We start from the raw sequence: 20389 nt of genomic DNA, 5'->3' as shown, positions 1-20389 counted from the left end.
GCTGGGTGCATATTAAATCCATTTGAGGCAAAGGTATATTGAAAACAGTGAAATTAGGTGGACAAACGCTTTCCCCTCACTTGGAGTCCAGAACATTGGCACCCAGGCCTTCACCCTCCAGGCAGGAGGTAAGAATAGCCTTTTTCCAAGAATTTGAACTTTCCCAGAGGAAGATATCAGAGAGTCCTCTAAAGACACTGATATCAGAGAGTCCTCAAACAACTGGCCCAGTCAATCACTCTACAGTGAAGCCTATGGTCAACAAGTCCCATTCATGAGCTTGCTTTCCAACCAGCCTTTCCATCCCTCACTCAACAGAGCAGACAACAAGGAGTTTGGGACATCTGAGAAAAGATGGAAGATAAAACCAAAACAAAGAAATAAAATAGCTACTTGGAGGAAAAAACAAAGCAAGATAAAGAAATCTTCCCCCCACCCCCCAGTATCAATATTCCCAGAGAATTAAGAGAAAATGACAAAACTATATAAAATAAGAGAATGTTGTTTAAAAGCAACACTCAAAAATTTCAAAAGGGGAGCTCTCTGTAAATAAAAGCACATCTGAAATTTAAAACTCAGTAGAAGAGTTGGAAGATAAAATTTATGAAGTCTCTCAAAAATACAGCCAAAAAAAAAAAATGTACTGAAAAAACAGAGAACACCAGTCCACAATATCCAATACCCAAGTAACAGAAATTCTAAAAAGAGAGATATAATAAATAGAGGGCAGAAAAGCATCAACAAAATAAATGAAGAAAAGTTCCCAGAACTAAAGGATATGGATTTTCATATTAAAAGGATCTACCAAGTATCTGGCACATCATCATAAAATTTCAGAATACTGAGCATAAAGAGACCATCCTACAAGCTTCTACAGAGGGAGGATACCAAATTCAAAATATTAGAAATTGAGTGGTTTTAGTCTTCTTGAAAGTAATTTTGGAAGCTAAAAGGCAATGTAACAATTATCTCTAACCTAGGTCCTCTATCTGGACACTCAAGTGCAAGGTGGAAATAAAGAACATTCAGACAAGCCAAGCCAAGTCTCAATAAAAGACTTTCTATATACTTTACTTTCTATACACTTCTATGTACTTTACTTTCTATATACTTTCTCTGGGAACTACTCCTCCAAAGCTAGAGAGTACACCATGATAAAGGAAGACATAGGGTACAGACAATACAAGATCCAAGAGAGACGCAAACAAATCACTAGGATGATTGAAAAGGCAGATCTCTAAATGAAGGGAGGTACACCAAGCATGGGGACACGTCCATTTAGAAGCAGGACAAGAGGCTCCAGGAGAGACTTTCTCAGACAAAATCTTTGAATACCTGATGAGACCAAAATTGTTGAGAAAGATTTAAACCACTGATAAAGAGCTTGAGGGACTTCCCTGGTGGTCCAATGGTTAAGAATCCGCCTTCCAATGCAGGGGATGCAGGTTGAGGGTTTGATCCCTGGTCAATGCGGATCCCACATGCGGCACTGTGCCTACACACCCTAGAGCCCACACGCCACAACCAGAGATAAGCCTGCGCACCACAACGAAAGACCCCGCGTGCCGCAACAAAGATCCTGTGTGCCGCAAGTAACACCCGACAGAGCCAAATAAAGAAATAAAATAAACATTTTCTAAAAGTTATTAAAAAAAAGAAGTGAAGTGTTTTATTTTAAAAAAAAAGTTTGAGAGCAAAAGCAAACAAAACAAGACAATTACTAACTGAACAGAAAGCAAAAATCCGTACAGGAGAGGAAAAAATATTGTTTAATAAATGGTTCCATCATGAATAACATTTACACTTTCATTAAAAGAAAACTTGTTTGTCCACTCGCAACACTTCTGACACCAAATGGGGAGAGGGTCTCACACCAACAAATTCTCCAATCTCCAGTCATCAACCAGATGGCCTACAGTTGGATTCTGGCACTGACTACTTGAAGCTAGTGCAGACTCACAGGTTAAGGGCTCAGTCCCACAAGACTGCTTTCCACTTGTCACCTGTACTTCTGACCAATCAGCTATAAATTGGGGGTTCCCACACCACCACCTTAGGTTTAATAATTTGCTACAACAACTCACAGAACTCAGGGGAACAATTAACTTATGTTTTTGGGTTTATTATAAGGGATTCAGATGAACAGCTAGATGGAAAACTACATAGGGCTGTTAAAAAACAAAATTCATCGTAGTAAAATTTAAGATCTAATTGACTTTACTGAACAATGAAGGAATCAGGCAGCATGCCATCTATCCCAGCAATAGAAAGGATCTCCACTCAGTATAGAAATGGAAAGGTTTTTAAAGGTGAAGAGGAGGAAAAAGGAAATTACTGTATTAGCAAAAAAATGCATTCTTTTAGGCAAAGTTGCCCTCCTAAGGGGAACAGAAGGGGCCCATCCAGTGGACTATCTCATTATTGCTGATCAGGTAATTCCAGGTTGAGTGGTAAAAGTTTACATTTCTGGGAGAGGTTATAACTGCAGTTAGGTTAGGTATTTAAGTCTTGGTTTGCTGATATGGGGCCTGAACACAAGTGACTCCACTTGGGGCCTGTTTCTTCTTAACAAGACGAGGTGCAGAAGGTTTTTGAGTGCAGTTCCCCACTCCTACATCATATGGATGTGTTCACCAATGGCCTCTGAATCCCCTTGTTTAGGGTTTTTATGGAGGCTCTATTATGTAGGTATGATTGATGAAATCACTGACCACTGGTGATTAACTCAATCTTCAGACCCCTCATCTCCCCAAGGTTGGTGGTGGAAGTGAAAGTTCCAGCCTTCTAATCAAGCCTGGGTCTTTCTGGTGACCTGCCCCCATCCTGAAGCTGGGGCCCCCCAATCATCTCATTAGCATACAAAAAGGCACTCCTAGCACTCCAGAGAAGCCAAGAGTCTTAGAAGCTCTTTTGTCAGGAATTGAGATCAATGACCATATAGTAGAACAAAAGATGCTCCTGTTACCCCTAACACTCAGGAAATTACAAGGGTTTAGGAGTTCTGTGTCAGGAACTGAAGGCAGGGACCAAATGTATATTTCTTATCATGTCACAGTCCTAATATTTCAAACACTGAATATTGAGCTAGCCAACATCACAATTAAACTATATTGAAAAGTGGGATGAAAGTGTCTGCCATGGAAATGAAGTGAGGAAGAACTAAGTTTTCATATTACATAGTGGAATGAATGCCTGAGACTGAAAAATCAAAAGTAGCAATACAAGCATATAATTTAGAGACAAAGACAGAAACATACACACACACACACACACACACACGTGCACACATCAAAGGAAGTGAAAGTAGTTGCCTTAGGAAAGGGGAAACGGAAGAAGATGGCAACAAGAACCACTGTTTTTCAAAACAAGCTGGTAGAAATATCTGGCTCTTTAAACTAGATGCATATATCACTTTGATTAAATTTTATATAAATTTAAATTTTATATAAACTAAGATAGCCAAGTTATTCTTCCTTGGTTTTTGTAAGTGGCAGTGCCTCCTAGAAGCACGGATTCATTTTCCTCTTGCAATTAAGTATTGGACTGCTGTCCTCCATAAACAGGAATTATAATGATCTAATATTCATAATTTTATTAAAATCTTCCAGTATGTATTTTTCATAATCATTTGGAGGAAGAAAGGGCAGAAGTCAGTATGAGTCATGTTTCTAAAGTGGCTTAATCATTTTGCTTCAAAAAATCATAATCTAAGATTTCCATTTTTCAAATGGTGATTCTTCTGATTTTTTCTTTCTAACCCCTCCATCTTGTGCTTCCTCAGACCCTTGAACACCGTCACCCCCGCCACTCAGCATCATACAGCTTCCTGGAGGCATAAGGGGTAAAGGGAATGTGGGTGGTAGCCGATTATGAGACACTTCTTGGGATGAGGCCAAAATGTGCTGACGTATATGCCACTAGTAGTGGGAACTGGGAGATAAAATAAAGAGGCAAACGAAGAACATAGCATCCAATGTGCTCCCACAATGATGCGGAAGTTCACAGATTTCCTCTTAAACTCAGTGGACAAGAGAAGGAGTTAAAAAAGAGCATAGCCAAGATATGGGAGCAACCAAGGTGCCCATCAAAGGATGAATAAAGAAGATGTGATATATATAATGGGATATTACTCCGCCATTAAAAAGAATGTTGCCGTCTGCAACAACATGGATGGGCCTACAGGGCATTATGCTAAGTGAAATAACTCAGTCAGAGAAAGACAAATATTGTATGATTTCACTTGTATATAAAATCTAAAAACAAATGAACAAACCTAACAAAACAGAAACAAAGTCATAGATACAGAGAACAAACAGGTGATTGCCAAGAGAAGCGGGGCAGGGTGGGGAGGACAGGTGAGGGAGATTAAGAGGTACAAACTTCCAATTACAAAATAACTGAGTCACAGGTATGAAATGTACAGTGTGGGGAATATAGTCAATAATTACATATTACCTTTGTGTGGTGACACATGGTAACTAGACTTATCATGGTGATCATTGTGAAATGTATAGAAATACTGAATCACTATGTTGTGTACCAGGAACTAACAGTGTTATAAGTCAGTTATACTTCAAAAACAAACTCATAGAGAAAGGGATAGGATTTGTAGTTACCAGAAGCAGTCAAAAGGTACAAAGTCCCACTTATAAGATAAACAAGTGCTAGGGATGTAAAGTACAACACAATAAATACAATTAACACTGTGGTATGCTATATAGGAAAGTTGAGAGCAAATCCTAAGAGTTCTCATCACAAGGAAAAAATTTTTTTCTATTTCTTTAATTTTGTATCTATATGAAATGACGGATGTTTACTAAACTACCTGTGATAACCATTTCATGACATATGTATGTCCAATCATTATGCTATATACCCTAAACTTATATAGTGCTGTGCATCAATTGTATCTCAATAAACCTGGAAGAAAAAAAAAAAAAGCATTCCCAACTTTCCAGCTCCTCCTGACAATCCCCATAGAAAACTCCCATCATTTTGTCTGCATCTCCAGAAATGAAGGAAATAGAGGGATTTCAGTTGGCTGCAGCGGTAGTTTCCAACTGGGTAAACATAGGGAAGGATGGCAGAATGGTGGCAGGAACACTGGGTGAGTGTGGAACCAGTAGGGAATGGGCACTGGCCTCCCAGGCAGGTAGGCTGGCGGAGTAGTTTTTGCCCATCAGACTGTGGCAATAAAAGTAAGAGGAAAAGGAATCCCCTGGCAGTCCAGTGGTTAGGAATCTGCGCTTTCATTGCCAAGGGCATGGGTTCAATCCCTGGTCTGGGAACTAAGATCCTGCCAGCCACGCGGGCAGAAAAAAAAAAAAAAGAGGCGAGAAATAATTTTTAAAATCACAAGTTATTAAGTAGAAAGTTCTAGGAAAGAAATATAATCTCAAATTGAACCATCATTCATTGAAAACCTAATTTGTGGCTGGCATTAAGCTAAGCACGTTTGCATATAGCATTTTCTCATTTAATCTTATTTAACGATGCCATATGTGCTCCAGATTTTGCTCTTTATTATTAGATACACTGTCTATGCCTTTGTTTTTTTTCTGCAGGAAAATATCAAGAAGCTCCTGCAACTCTGCCTTTACCCTTGATGGAAAATCAGGAAGCCACGTGGCTTGACAGGGTTTTCCATTGCCCGGTGGGGCCAGAAGAAACCAGCTCTACCTACCTGTGATTTTTCAGTGTCTGAATCTCAAATTTCTGAACCAAGATGGCTGTTTGGAATAACTAACAAGTGTTTTGTCATCTCCCTGTTTCTCCTCTTCCCCATAATATTTCTTATTTACCACCAGGTGGCAATGAATAAATATGTCCACGCAGGCAAACATTAGGGAGAATCTAAGAAAATATGACATTCCAAAGCAATTTACAAAAATAAATGCTCATCTTAACATTCTACAAGTTTAAATTAACTTAGAGCCAGTTTGTTGTAAAGGGCATGTAACTAAGTTTCAGAAGACTTGGACTTGGTTTTTTTTCTGTCATTTTCTCAACATGTAACCTAGGACTAAATCTCCTCTTTTTCAACCTCAGTGTGTACAACTTAACAATAAAAACTTGGCAAGTTTGTGAACTGTCACCAAGCAATATATATATATAAATATTTTGTCCATTGCTGAGGCCTGTGTATTAGTCATTTAGCAAAACAGGCACAACCCACAAAAGATGGTACCGACAAAGCAAAAGAAACAAAATGCAAACTCTAGTTTTCTGTCTATTGTTTTCCTTTTCTGAAGGGAAACATTCCCACAACATTCCTGCTCCAATACCTTTCCTCATCTAAAAACCAAAATGCCTTTTGTGTCTTACTGATGAATAAATCTCAAATCTTGTAACAGCTTCTTTGTAAAGTTCTGAAATTCTGTTTCTTTCTCTCAGAACATTCAGTAGCACCTGCTTCATCCAACGCTTTCTAAAGGGGTCTCTCTTGTGGAATGGGCATCAAAGACTCAGACTAAATGTCCTCAAAGTTCTCTGACAGCCTGAGAGTCCCTGTTTCTGACTCCTCTCTTTCCCAGTCACTGTGGGAGAACTTTTTACCTCTTTCTTTTTCATCAGCCTCTCTGGGAAAATGTCCAACTTCACCATCTCTCCAATGCCTTAAAGCTACTCATAATTTTCAATATGCACAATTAAGATACCTCATTAATCCAAAAATCAGTCTAATACATTCTAATTATTTTGCCCTGTTCTGAACCTGATATGTGGGAAGAGTGGGGTGAGCTCTTGGAAATCATGAATGTGCCACCTCCATTAGAAGGACAGGTAAGAGCAGCTGACCCAGAGCACGGCTGCCTGCCTGGAGATGGAGGGGAGACCATGGCTCTGAATTTTCCCAGTGAACCAGAACCAGCTCTGATCCAGGTCTGGGAGCTAACTGGGAAGGAGAAAAAAGTGGAACAGAAAGAGCCGTCCTCCAGAGAGGTCATACTTCACACCCCAGCCAACCTGTGAGGACAACTCAGTTGAAATCGCTTGGGGATCTGCCTTGCCCCCAAGACCTGTTCTGACATGTATGTAAAAAGGCAAATATAAAGATACTCTTTGCTACTTTGTTTATAACAGCAAAAAATCTAGAGAAAAAAATAAAAGCATAAATGTCCTCATTAGTTCTCAGTGCCACCCCCCAAGAGATACCTAGGAAATTTATGCAGGTGTTGATTGTCATGATCTTTGGGGTTACCACTGGTATTTGCTGGTTGGTAGCCATGATGTATCTCACTCAAGGAAGAATTTTTCCCATCCAGCAAGGACTCTTGGTGTCCTGCCACATTACTGTTGGTGAAAAACATCTAAGCCAAGAACTTAACTCCACTATATATAAACACAAAGCAAATTTTGCACAGTTTTAATATATGTTGATTTCTAAGAATGGAACCACCAAATAAACTGGGGCACGTTGGAACTTTGTTTAGTTTGAATCTTTACCACGAGTTGTTCACCATCTCAGAAAAATCATGCAGTCCATGGCAATGTCATCCAGGGTATTTAATTCAGCAACAAATCACACCCAGATCTGTCTGCATTTGGGAATATAGCACTCACTTGAGTCTATATTCGTACAAGCATCTGTCTGCTTGATGATGTCATCTGCTGCAGTGTACCCAAGTCACTTATATATCAAAGTACATGTTAATTTATTATAAATGTTTTTTCTTTATATCCTTATATTACAATTAGAACATTATATTGATTTTTAATCATATTTTAAGTAACTTGTATTATTCATGAATTTCATTTCAGGACAGTATGGGGGTATTCTCCGATGTTTTTATAATAAAGAGTCATTGGTCCAGACAGAGTATCTTGAATAAAATATGATACATTATATTATGGAAAACTCTGCAACACTTAGAAGAATTAGCTAAATCTGCATATATTGATATGGAAAAATCGTTAAGACAGATAGTTGAGTGAAGAAAGCTGTTTCAGAGAAATTGATACGGTATGTACAGCTAATACCAATTAAATAAAAATACATGCACACAAAACCACATTATGTATGATGATATACGTATATAGAGAGAAAAACTGCATGGAGGAAACATCTGAAAGTCTGTAAAATAAACTTATATTTTATTCAGCCACGGGGATGGAATCAGGAATGGCAGTCAAAGTGGATTTCCACTTAAATGTGTACAGAGAATATATGCAGGTATTCATTACATAATTAAAAACTGCTAAAATTAAAATTTTGAAAAGAATTGCTGGGAAAAACAGCTAAGCTTGAGTTCTCACAGTTGTCACTCCCTATTCTTGGCTTGAACCTCAGGGAGGCCGTCTGCACCAGCAGCCTGAGTATAGCGAGGCCACTGCCCCTGGAGCCAGCTCTCCTGCGGGAGGAACTTCACCGGCGCCAGGCAACCCAAAGGCTCTCTGAGCCCCACCGGCAGTCCCCCGGCAACAGTCAGCCACGTCTGGATTCCTGCATCCTGCACAGGAGACTGGAATAGAAAACACTTTGACCCGGGTCTCCACTTAGCCCAGGTGGAGCCCTCCACTGAGCGTGACACCACTGGGAAATGGGCTTTCCCTGGTCTGCCACTCCAGGGAACAGCCTTGCATTTTCACCATCAGCCATAAAGGCGGCCCTTACGTAAGCCTCCTTGCTTTGGGGCTTTACACGCAGGAGAGGAGGGCCAATTTCATGCAGCCGTCAAGACAGACTGCGCCAAACTGGGCTTCCTCCCTCTGTTTCAGACCAAGACTCAGTGAAACATCAGGACACCCCAGTCCCATGACAGGAAGGAGACAGGAGCATCAGAGAAGGGTTACAGCGAACCCCTGGGCCTTCTGCCATCACCATAGGATCAAGGGCTCAATGCACTCTGAGAAGGAAAGTGGGTACCTGACCCCACAGTGCCATGTGACTAACTCATAATGATTTGTGGTTATGGTCAGCACAAAGGGCCCTCTCTGAAGTTCACTGGGCTTACTGTCCATATTAAATACAACAGAAAACTTGGAACTCACCTTTTGGAAAGGCAGCTATAGCAGTAGAAGAGTACATTTAGACAGCCCAGTTTGGAGGAAGACGTTCTAAACATAACAGATCCATCTACATGCATGGTAACAGTCATTTCCCCAAGTCCCAGCAGCCTGGAGGACAGGTGACGCATCACAGTGGCACTAGGCTCCGTGCGCCCCAGCCTGCTCTGAGCATCTCCACACCCGGTCCCCCAGGCCTCCACACCCCCACACAGCTGTGCAGGGCTCTGCTCCCACGGCTGTCAGGCTCCCCACTGTTGCTGTCCATCCGGCCGCTGCTCTGCCTGCCCCTGTCCTCACGTCACCACCACGCCCTGCGGTTCCCAGAGGAATGTTCCTGCCTCAGAGGAACATGCTCTTTCCTTCAACCTTCAACCTTAGACACACCTTAGACAGATAGGTCAGGACCAGAACACCTAAGAAAACTTCCCTGATGGCAAGACCCGAGTGCTATGAGAGGTCACACACCTTCACTCTCTCCAAACCCCGATGGGAGTTCCCTGCCTTCCAGGCATCCAGTTAGGTGACATTCTTTACTGCTTTATTTTTTACCCTTAAGTCCCCAGAACCTAGCCATCACTAACAAACTCTTCACAGACATAAGATTCCTGGTGTCTACACAGGCAAGCATTAAATGTGATTTAGAGTGTGAGTTCTGGTGTCAGGCCCACTTAGGTTTGAAGGTCACCTTTACCATCACTTAGCTTGAGCTAGTTAACTTCCTGGATTTCAGCTTCATCATCTATAAATGAGCGCACCACATGTTTCTTCCAAACGTTAAATGGCAATATACGCGAAGTGCCCAGCACAGTCCTGGTTCACATAAGACTCCAAAAGAGCATCAATGCTCTGTCCCGGGGCCACCTGGAAAGAGTGCAGATGAAACCCCCACTACAACTTCCCGACACAGAGATGCACATTTTAGAGAACTGTATTCTGATGTATATACTATCTCCTTTCTTTAGCACTGCTTTCTTATCTCATAATGCTTCTGTGGAGAGTGGGAATTCTAAAATTATGCTGGATTGTGACTTTGTTTGGGGGACTTCTGAATAAAAAGTATTCATAGGATTGTAGCTCTTAGTACCCAGGGGCCTTCAGAGATGATGTGGTCCTGCCCCTGACTTCAGGTAAGATCTTATTAGCCCCAGTGGAAGCCAAGAGAGCTCAAGAGACCTGGCTAGGGTCTCATAGTAAAGGATGAGGGATCAAAGGCAGAAAGAAGTTAGAATTAATCCAATAAAATTAGGACATTTGGTCACTTCCATTGTATGTGAGTGTCCATGGTTCTTGGTGTCAAACCCTCAACTTCCTAAGAACTAAGGGCATTTCTGTACAAAAACTATGCTTGTTCACTGCTGTCCCCAAAGGCCAGTTACAATTAGATGCTTCCTCCAGACTTTGCTATAAAAGGAACAATAATTATGATAATAACAGGTTAATGCCATTTTTCTATTTTCCTACTGGTTTTCTTTCTAGTTCTGAGAATTGCAAAATGACAGCGAGGGATGTATTTCAAGCTGGAAAAGTGACAAAGGAAGAGGGAACAGAAACAAACCCTCACCAGGAAATGAAAGACAAGTAAAGGGGCTTCTCTGGTGGCGCAGTGGTTAAGAATCTGCCTGCCACTGCAAGGGACACGGGTTCGAGTCCTGGTCCGGGAAGATCCCACATGCGCCACACCTACTGAGCCTGCGCTCTAGAGCCCGCGAGCCGCAACTACTGAAGCCCGCGTGCCTAGAGCCTGTGTTCCGCAACAAGAGAAGCCACCGCAATGAGAAGCCCACACACCACGAAGCCCACGCACCGCAACGAAGAGTAGCCCCTGCTCGCCACAACTAGAGAATGCCCGCGCGCAGCAAGGAAGACCCAATGCAGCCAAAAATAAAAACAAACAAATAAATAAATTTTTTTAAAAAAAGACAAGTAAAGGACAAAGTGAGCTTTGGTGCCTCTCGGGACAAATCCCCGCCCGGGGCAGAAGCCCAGGCCCACGGGGAGGATGCTAAGACCCGGCCCGAGGGAGCGAGCTGGAAGGCAAAGGGCCGGGAAAGAGTGACCTTCATTTTCAATCCAGCTGGGCGGCTGGGAGACAGAAGCAAAACCGCCGCCGCAGAGCAGCAGCAGGAACAGGACACATTAGACAGAGAACATATCATCGTGTGCTTGGAATTTCCATTCGCTTCATTCTCCTACCAGGCGCCCAGCAACACGGCAAACAAAAGACTGGCCTGCTCCCGGGTAAGTGTCCTCGGCACCGGCACCCGCTCCTCCCAAGAAAACCGAGGTCTGACTCCAGCGCCCCACACCATGACTTCGTTTGGACAGAGCCTCTCTGGGGAGGCAGAGGCGGCGGCTACATGCCCCATCACGCCTCAGTGCACAGCTTCACAAATGTCCCCTTGAAGCATCTGGGCCGTTTTTAACCCATGTTCTGCCCCAGAAGTGTCACCAGGTTAAGCCCATTAACTATTTCCTGGCAATAAAAATAAAATCTGGGTAATAAAATAAGGCCTAACCTTTCTTTTTCCTTTGTACTTAGTCGGGTTTCACTTGCTTACAGGGGTCTACGTGCTGAGGCCTCGCACCCGGCTCTTCCGACCAGAGTTCCTAGGGCGGAATGACGGCTGCCGGTACCTCGCCTCAGGCGGGCGTGTGCAGAAGTGAGGCAAACGACACTGCATCCAAGAGGGCGACCAGGGGCCGTGTGCAGAGAGGCTGCGCGTGACGGTGCCATCCAAGATGGCGGCCAGGGCCGTGTGCAGAGAGGCTGCGCGTGACGGTGCCATCCAAGATGGCGACCAGGGGCCGTGTGCAGAGAGGCTGCGCGTGACGGTGCCATCCAAGATGGCGGCCAGGGCCGTGTGCAGAGAGGCTGCGCGTGACGGTGCAATCCAAGATGGCGGCCAGGGCCGTGTGCAGAGAGGCTGCGCCTGGAGCTGATATCTGGAGCCGTGAGCAGTGCTGCTGCGCTGGAAGGGGGAGAAGTCTGTCCCGTCCCTTCTCCTCCCCGCTGCGGAGATCCCTATAAAGCAGCCCCACCCACGGCCTAGGTGGGGAACACTGTGCTCTAAAGCAGAGCTTGCATCTCTCCATTTTTTGACCAGATAATAAAGCTTTCCTTTGTTTCTGAACCAAACTTGGCCTCATTCTATGGGCTCGAGCGATACCAGGCAGGAGGACCCTTGTTGGGTCCTGACTCGAAAGGGTCAGTAACAGAAGGCACCTGCCGCATGTCCGCCTACTCTCTTGTTCTCTCTCGAGCCACCTTCTTCCAAGGCCTCTCTGGTTCTCTGCCTCTCCGTCGCCACCGCCAATCCCGTTTCTCAGTTTCCCCAGCCCGCACGCCCCACTCAGCCAAACAAAATCCTCATTAACGATTCTGATTCCAACTACGGTCCTGTTCCCAATTCCTACGTTTTTTTGCCACAGCACCAAACAATTCCTCAACACTGGCTGAGTGTCCCACAATTCAACAGAATTCTGACATTATCTACCCCAGGTTAAGGGCTCATTCCCACCAGACTGCCCCCACTTCCAATACCAACAGCAAGTCTATAGATCAGAGGCTGCCATGACCCCCTCCTCGGGTTGGATTAATCTGCTAGAGCGGCTCACAGAACTCAGGAAAACAGTTTACTTATTAGATTACTGTTTTATTATAAAAGGATATAATTCAGGAACTGCCAGATGGAAGAGATGCACGAGGTAAGGCAGGGGGATGGAGGAAGAAGCTTCCTCTCCAGGCACCAGTCTCCCAGAATCTTCATGTGTTCACCTACTCAGAAGCGCTCCAGATGCTGTCCTTTTGGGGTTTTACGGAGACTTCATTATGTAGTCATGAATGGTTAAATTTCGGGCCATTAGTGATTGATAGAGCCCCTCTCTTCTCCCAAGAGATTGGGGTGGGACTGAAAGTTCCAACCCTCTAATCACATGATAGGTTCTCCTGGCAACCAGGCCCCCTATCCTTAGGCTACTGAGGGCCTTTCCACAAGTTGCCTCATTAACATAACAAAAGACACTTTTTATCTCTCTCATCAGAAGAAATTCCAAGAGTTTTAGGTGCTGGTCAGAAACAGGGACAAAGACCAAATATATATTTATTAAATTACAATATCACATTGATTCATCACCATTATCTCTAAAGCATTTAACCCAGGGGGAGGGGGAGGAGAAGAGCAGACATTCATTCCAGAACACTTACTTCCACAATGAGATATGTCTTTTAAAAATCAAAAATATGGGAATTCCCTGGTGGTGCAGGGGTTAAGAATCTGCCTGCCAATGCAGGAGACACGGGTTTGAGCCCTGGTCCGGGAAGATCCCACATGCTGCAGAGCAACTAAGCCCGTGCACCACAACTACTGAGCCTGTGCTCTAGAGGCCGCGAGCCACAACTACTGAAGCCCACGTGCTGCAGCTACTGAAGCCCGCACACCTAGAGCCCATGCTCGGCAACAAGAGAAGCCACCGCAGTGAGCAGCCCGCGCACCGCAACGAAGACACAACACAGCCAAAAATAAATATATAAATATGTGTATATATATTTTTTAATTCAAAAATATGCCTCAGGCTTCCCTGGTGGCGCAGTGGTTGAGAGTCCGCCTGCCGATGCAGGGGACACGAGTTCGTGACCCGGTCCGGAAAGATCCCACATGCCACGGAGCGGCTGGGCCCGTGAGCCATGGCCGCTGAGCCTGTGCGTCCAGAGCCTGTGCTCCGCAACGGGAGAGGCCGCAACAGTGAGAGACCCGCGTACCGCAAAAAAAAGAAGGGAAGGAAGGAGGAGTGGGAGAAAGAAAGAAAAAGAAAAGAAACAGTGCTGCCACTTTTGCTTAGTCGGTGCTCTGTCCAGATGATGGGCAGCTTGTCAACAAGAAGGCTTAAGCAGAGTGAAGCCTCTCTCTCTAGCTTGTATCAAGAGACACTTTCAAATAATGGTCATTCTTTTTTCCCAGCCAGCATCTCCTAGACGATTTGGTTTCTGCTTTTCTGTCTGTATCTAGAACTGAAGCCAGAAGGTAAGGCAAACCCTTCATCATACCACTATGAGCCCTTCCGTCTCTTCCTTTCCCGCCTGGGTCTTACCTTCCCTCCTCTCAGAGGCTGTCATTACTGGGATGACACCGACAAGCTAAGAGAGCTACTTTCTAGCCTAAAGCCTACCCATTATCATTATCATAATAACTAGAATTTTTTTAAAAAATCACTGTCACCTTCACATCATGCTGATGAATATCCCCAGGACATTCTAAAATTTTATAAACAGTAATTATCTGCTGATAGCATACCTGGAATTTGAGGATACAGGTGCAGTTACCCACTTTCATCACCAGGTGGCGCTCACACTTTATGACCTGTGGCCTGGGTACCTTCTAAACCCAGGGATGCATTCGGAGAAGTGTACATTAACGTTTTAACAGAGGTGGTTGGTATCTACCATTCAAACATGTATGTTTCTGTGTGTATACATTTATAACAGTAATTTCCTAACTAGAACTTGCTGGAAGAAGTTATAGATTGTCCTATTAGAATCTCTTTATTAAAAACTTCTTCAGGGTTTCCCTGGTGGCGCAGTGGTTGAGAGTCTGCCTGCCAATACAGGGGACACGGGTTCGTGCCCTGGTCCGCGAAGATCGCACGTGCCGCGGAGCGGCTGGGCCCGTGAGCCATGGCCGCTGAGCCTGCGCATCCGGAACCTGTGCTCCGTAACGGGAGGGGCCACAATGGTGAGAAACTTCTTCAAAGCAAAAATTAAAAGGAATCAAATTTATGCTCAATTAATAGGCCCCATACTTATCTAATACTTCTTTTATAAGACAACAATAACTATTGCCTTCAGACCATAGGACCAGTAAATGAAAACTGTAAGTGTGTGTTATAACCAGCTACATCTCAGCCCTCTCTAGAGATTAGTTCCCCAGAACTCCCAGCCTAGACTAGCAATAAAATTGGAAGCTTTACAAATAATCTTGGTTAACCAAAGCTGACGGTTTATTTCGACCTTCTCCTCTCTCATACTAGCTAAACTAAAAATGACTTGGAAACATAGCTAGTTTACCTCTTTCGCTTCTCTTCCAGCGGTGTAACCCGCAAACTTCTTTTTTTGTGGTACACGGGCCTCTCACCGTTGTGGCCTCTCCCGTTGCAGAGCACAGGCTCCGGATGCACAGGCTCAGCGGCCATGGCTCACGGGCCCAGCCGCTCCGCGGCATGTGGGATCTTTCCAGACCGGGTCACGAACTCGTGTCCCCTGCATCGGCAGGCAGACTCTCAACCACTGCGCCACCAGGGAAGACCCCGCAAACGTTTTTTGATGAGGACAAAGCTATCTCTCTTCACCCAAGGGATTCTGGTTTAACAGTTGTCTCGACTTGTTATTAAATTTCTGACATGCCCCAGTTCACTGAGACTCATTTGTTCTCTTCCTTCTTTTCCTCCCTCCTACCTGCCCAAGCATTCATGCAGTGTATTAATTTCTCAGGTCAGCCAAAGCAAGCAGGTTAAGGTAGGAACACAACAATTTCTCATGAGACGCACACAAATATCAGTATAAGGAATTCTGAGTCTTCATGCGACTGACCCTTCCACGATTTCATGTCACTACTCCAGAAACTAAAGGAAATAACAGGATGGTTGTGAATTGGTTTTATTTTTACTTTGGAGTGAGATCAGTTAAGAATGGGAAAGAGGAAGGTGTGGTCAAGCTTGTACCTAAATGCGTGCTTGGATGTAATGCATAACCCCAAGAGAATTCCCATTTCACCCCCTTTCTCTCTCCCAGCAGCACCAGAAACAATCTGACTTCCTTCTCTGTGTCTGCTACTATCCATTCTTCAACTCAAGTTTCCACTTCCCTGTGGCCCATGCTGCAATGCAATGGAAGCTTACAGCTTCTCCGCCACCTTCTTGCCTCTAAGACAAACAGAATGCTTTGGAGGATGTTAACATTGCAAAGAGAGACAGGATTTTTTTAAGTGCAGGGAGAATTGCAATATGACCTGACAGTGTTAGAGTGGTTTTATTCCCATAGTGCCTCACAGTCTAAATGGCTCCAGAGCGATTTCTCCCAGCTCTTTCTTTACTCTTCTCTTGCCTCTTCTTGAGATCTGAACTTCAACATAACATCCCTTTTAATTCAGGGGCTGATGCTACTCAGACTCCGCCATCCTTCAGCAGACTTTCCCTTTGATTCTCCCAAATCTGTCTTGCAAATAACACTGTGTAGGAGGACACGAAAATGAAAAGGAAGTGGCCTTAAGTTATGTGGGGTACCAGGAATATCTGTTTGCACACTTGATCATATTTATACTCTCATTTACCGTGAGGTAGGTGTTTAGGACCAACATCATTCTCACCATTTCCCCCATTTTGTAGATGAGGAAGCTGAGGCTCAGGAAAATTAGATGATTTGCCCAAGCTCGCACGGCTATGAAGTGACAATATTAGAACTTTCTAATAGCCAGCTTTGCTCCTAACATCTCAGAGAAAACTTCAAACTGCCTTTATCTCAAAACAGTCCTACTTCTGGTATGAAGAGTTGCAGCTACTTAAACATCAGGTGTTTTCCTCTTGGCAAAGTGACAAGGAACAGGGGAGGGACATGCCGGAGGAAGGGGGGGAGGTAACCAGGTCAGCGGCATTGCTCACAGGCCACCTCTGCACGTATTTAATCGATTAACGAGCCGTGGGGCTAGCAAAAAGTCTCCTTTAAAAACGGACATACCGGGTTCCCTGGTGGCGCAGTGGTTGAGAGTCCGCCTGCCGATGCAAGGGACGCGGGTTCGTGCCCCGGTCCAGGAAGATCCCACATGCCGCGGAGCGGCTGGGCCCATGAGCCATGGCCGCTGAGCCTGTGCGTCTGGAGCCTGTACTCCGCAGCGGGAGAGGTCACAACCGTGAGAGGCTCGCGTACCGGAAAAAAAAAAAAAACCAAAATAACCGGACATACCTTCTGGGCAGTTTAAGCAGCTTTCAGAGACACCCAGACAAGCCCAATCAACTTCAGGGGGTGCCCAGTAGATAATTCAAGGGCGGTACTTTAACCACCAATCAAGAGGTCTTTAAAAATAAGGTGTTCTTTATACAGTGGGATACCACACAGTGATAGGAATGAATCAGTACACAACTACGTGAATAAATCTCACAAACAGCAGAGGAAAAGAAAGAACTCAGACACCAAAGAACACATATCAGGTGATTCCATTTTATGAAGCTGGAAAAAGGCAAACCTAATCCATGGTGTTTAAGGGGTGGAGTGGGGATTAGGTTGGGTAATAAAATAAAATGTAGGTGTCCCTTACCGTCTTTGCTTCTGGAAACCCTGAGTAGAGGCCACGGGCCCCCGAGTCAGACAGACCTGGGATCAAATCCTAGTTCTGCAACTGAGTGATTTTAAACAAGTAACTTAAAGCCCTGTGCCTCAGGTTTTTGCATCTATAAAATGGGACTAATAATACCTTCCTCAAAGGGTTGGTGTGAGAAGTAAATGAAATAATGTATGTGAATCGATGAACATCCTACCCCTGTCACCTGATGGTAAAGCAGGATATGCCAGGTCAGCAAGGAACCGGGTGTGATGGGGTACAGCGGACAACTTCAACAGGGTAGTACTAAGGTGGTGCTGTAGAAGAGGAGCCAGAGCCCAGAAGCTCCAGGCTGTAGAGGGGCAGGTCCTTCCTGACTACAGATGAGCCAGAGAACTTGGTCCCTCACCTGACTAGAATGAGAACAGAGGCCAGAGAACTGGGTTCCCTCCACTATGGCTCTGGGACCTATCCAGAGCTGGGGAAGACTCTTTGATTTGCATTTTGTATCGTTAACTGACATCCAATTGCATCCCTACAGGAGAGCAATCACGGTTGCCACAACATCGATGACTTGGGGCCGTCCGAACCGCTGAAGGGGAAAGCCAGAACTCAGGAGACTGCATGAAGTTCTGAACCAGGCAAAACAGAAAGCCTGGGGCCAGAGGTGGGATTGACAGCAAAGGGCACGAATGTTTTTGGGTGATGACAGTGTTCTGTTACTTCACTGAGCCAGTGGTTACCAGGGTGTATGCATTTGTCAGAACCCACTGAACTATACACCTGGGATGGGTGCCATTTATGCAAATTATCCCACAATAAAGTTGCCTTTTTTAAAAATACATTATTTATTTATGGCTGTGTTGGGTCTTCGTTGATGCACGCAGGCTCTAGGCATGCGGGCTTCAGTAGTTGTGGCATGTGGGCTCAATAGTTGTGGCACGCAGGCTTCAGTAGTTGTGGCTCACGGGCTGTAGAGCACAGGCTCAGTAGTTGTGACGCACGGGCTTTGTTGCTCTGTGGCATGTGGGATCTTCCCGGACCAGGGATCAAACCCGTGTCCCCCACATTGGCAGGCAGATACTTAACCACTGTGCTGCCAGGGAAGTCTCTAAAGTTGCTTTTAAAAGAAAAAAAAAATTGATATCTTAGTCCTTGTGGTTGTTCCACTCTGGGAGTAACTGGGGAAGCCTGTAGGAGAAGGTCAGGAAAGTCCTGGCCTCTATCATTCTTCCAGCACATTAATGTTTGCTGTTTGCTCAGTACCTTACAGTTAGCAAAGCACTTTCTCCTCTTTTGACCGTCACACCTTCCCTATGAGGTGGGCGTGATGATTAACCCCATTTTGTAGCTAGGGAAACAGAGACACACACATGCTAAAAGGGCTGGCCTACATCTTCTAACTCCGTATCCCAACGTCTTTCCTGGAAATGGCCTCGGAGATCACCTAGGTCCAAGAAAACTAAGGTTCAGAGGGTGGAAATAACTCTACAAAACTGCACTGTTCGTTAAGGAGAGAGGCCAAAATTGAAGGCGTGCCCCCTCCTACAACAAAGGGAATGAGGAATTGTCCAGTTGGGCTCACCCTGAATACAGGTGGCCCTTTCCTTCCCCTTCTGCAACACTTCCAGACCCGGCACAAAGAGACAGAGGGAAAACAAGAGCCAGGCTCCTCTGGGCTCCACCTCTCCCTGCATGGGGCTGCCACCGCCCTACCCCCTTGAGTCCCAAGGGTCTTGTTACTGTAACGAAGCACAGCACCGAGCCCATGCATTACCTCACCACAGTCTGGCTTATTTCCTAGCACGATTGTCCAGAGCTTGCTCCATTTCCCCCCTCTGTTGGCTGTGCACCCTTAGCCCATTCCTCCCTGCTGAAATCACAAAGCTCTGTCCCGAGTGAGCCTGCAGGAGCCTCCCCCTCCTTCCCGAAGTCCTTTACTTTAGAAAGAGGCCCATGGGGCAGAGCCTGTGTATCCTACCGCCCCTCTGTATATACATTCTAAAAGCATGCGTGTGTGTTGGGCCGGGGGAGAGGGGGTTAGAGCGAGACATATATGATAGTGTGTCCATAGGGGAAAACATCCTGGGTGAATCACAAGAGACAATTGATGGTGTGTAACTTTGGGGACAGGAATTGGAGGGTGGGAGGAGGGAGGATTCTACTTTCCATTTTGTTTCTTTGCTGTTCAGTGTGAATTTTCCAACCAATGGACTTGGATTACATTTATTTATTTATGCCAGTGAGGCTAGTCTGGGCCGGGAAACTATGAGCCATTTTCTTCTTATACTTATCTGTATATAAAAAAAGAAACACGAGAAGGATTAATTTTTGAAAATAAAATAAGCACCTAAAACGCATCACCTCCCTTCCTCCAGGGTGACCAAAACACGCAACAATTTAAATGATAGAAAAACTATGAATAATTCACCCAAATGAGATGGAGCCAGAGAGGGGTGTAGGAAGGAGAGGCCCCAGGAGGGGGGCTGGCCGCCGTTCCTCAGTGGATGACCACTCCCCTTGGAGCCACTGTCACCCCTGATTTGCACCTCTGCTGGGGTCCTCTCCTACCTGTCATTTTAGCCATCTGTGTGCTTGCTTTACGCCCTGGCCCCCGACACTCCTCAGACAACAATTTGTTTAGGGCCAAGACTGTCGTACTCTTCTCTGAAGCTTTCAAAGCTTGCTGCACGCAGGGTAGAAACTGAAGAAACATGTATCGAATATACTGGAAGCCAGTCTCCAACAGGTGGGAGGGCCGTGGGTCTACCCCACTAGCTTCCCTACCACTCGCGCTCGGAAGCCCTCACCAGTTTCTCACGTTGCTTCGTAAAGGGCATGGCAACGTTCAAACTCCTTAACATGTTTACCGAGACCTTCCCTGCCCCGGCCCACACCTGTCTTTCTGCCTGGTTCCCAAGACAGTCCTGAGCCCCAGCAGTCAAACTGGTCCCTTCACTCCCAGAGGCCCCTTGAGGCTCCCTGGCTCCAGGCCCTTGCTCGCGTGTTGCCCAATCTCTACCACCGAAACCCGGCTCACACAGTCTACTCCCGGGAGACTCAGTGTGCTCCCGGCT

The sequence above is a fragment of the Phocoena phocoena genome, chromosome 9 (assembly GCF_963924675.1).
Source record: "Phocoena phocoena chromosome 9, mPhoPho1.1, whole genome shotgun sequence".
Lineage (NCBI taxonomy): Eukaryota > Metazoa > Chordata > Mammalia > Artiodactyla > Phocoenidae > Phocoena > Phocoena phocoena.
The sequence above is the reverse complement of the archived record's forward strand: the minus strand, read 5'-3'. Positions refer to the sequence as shown.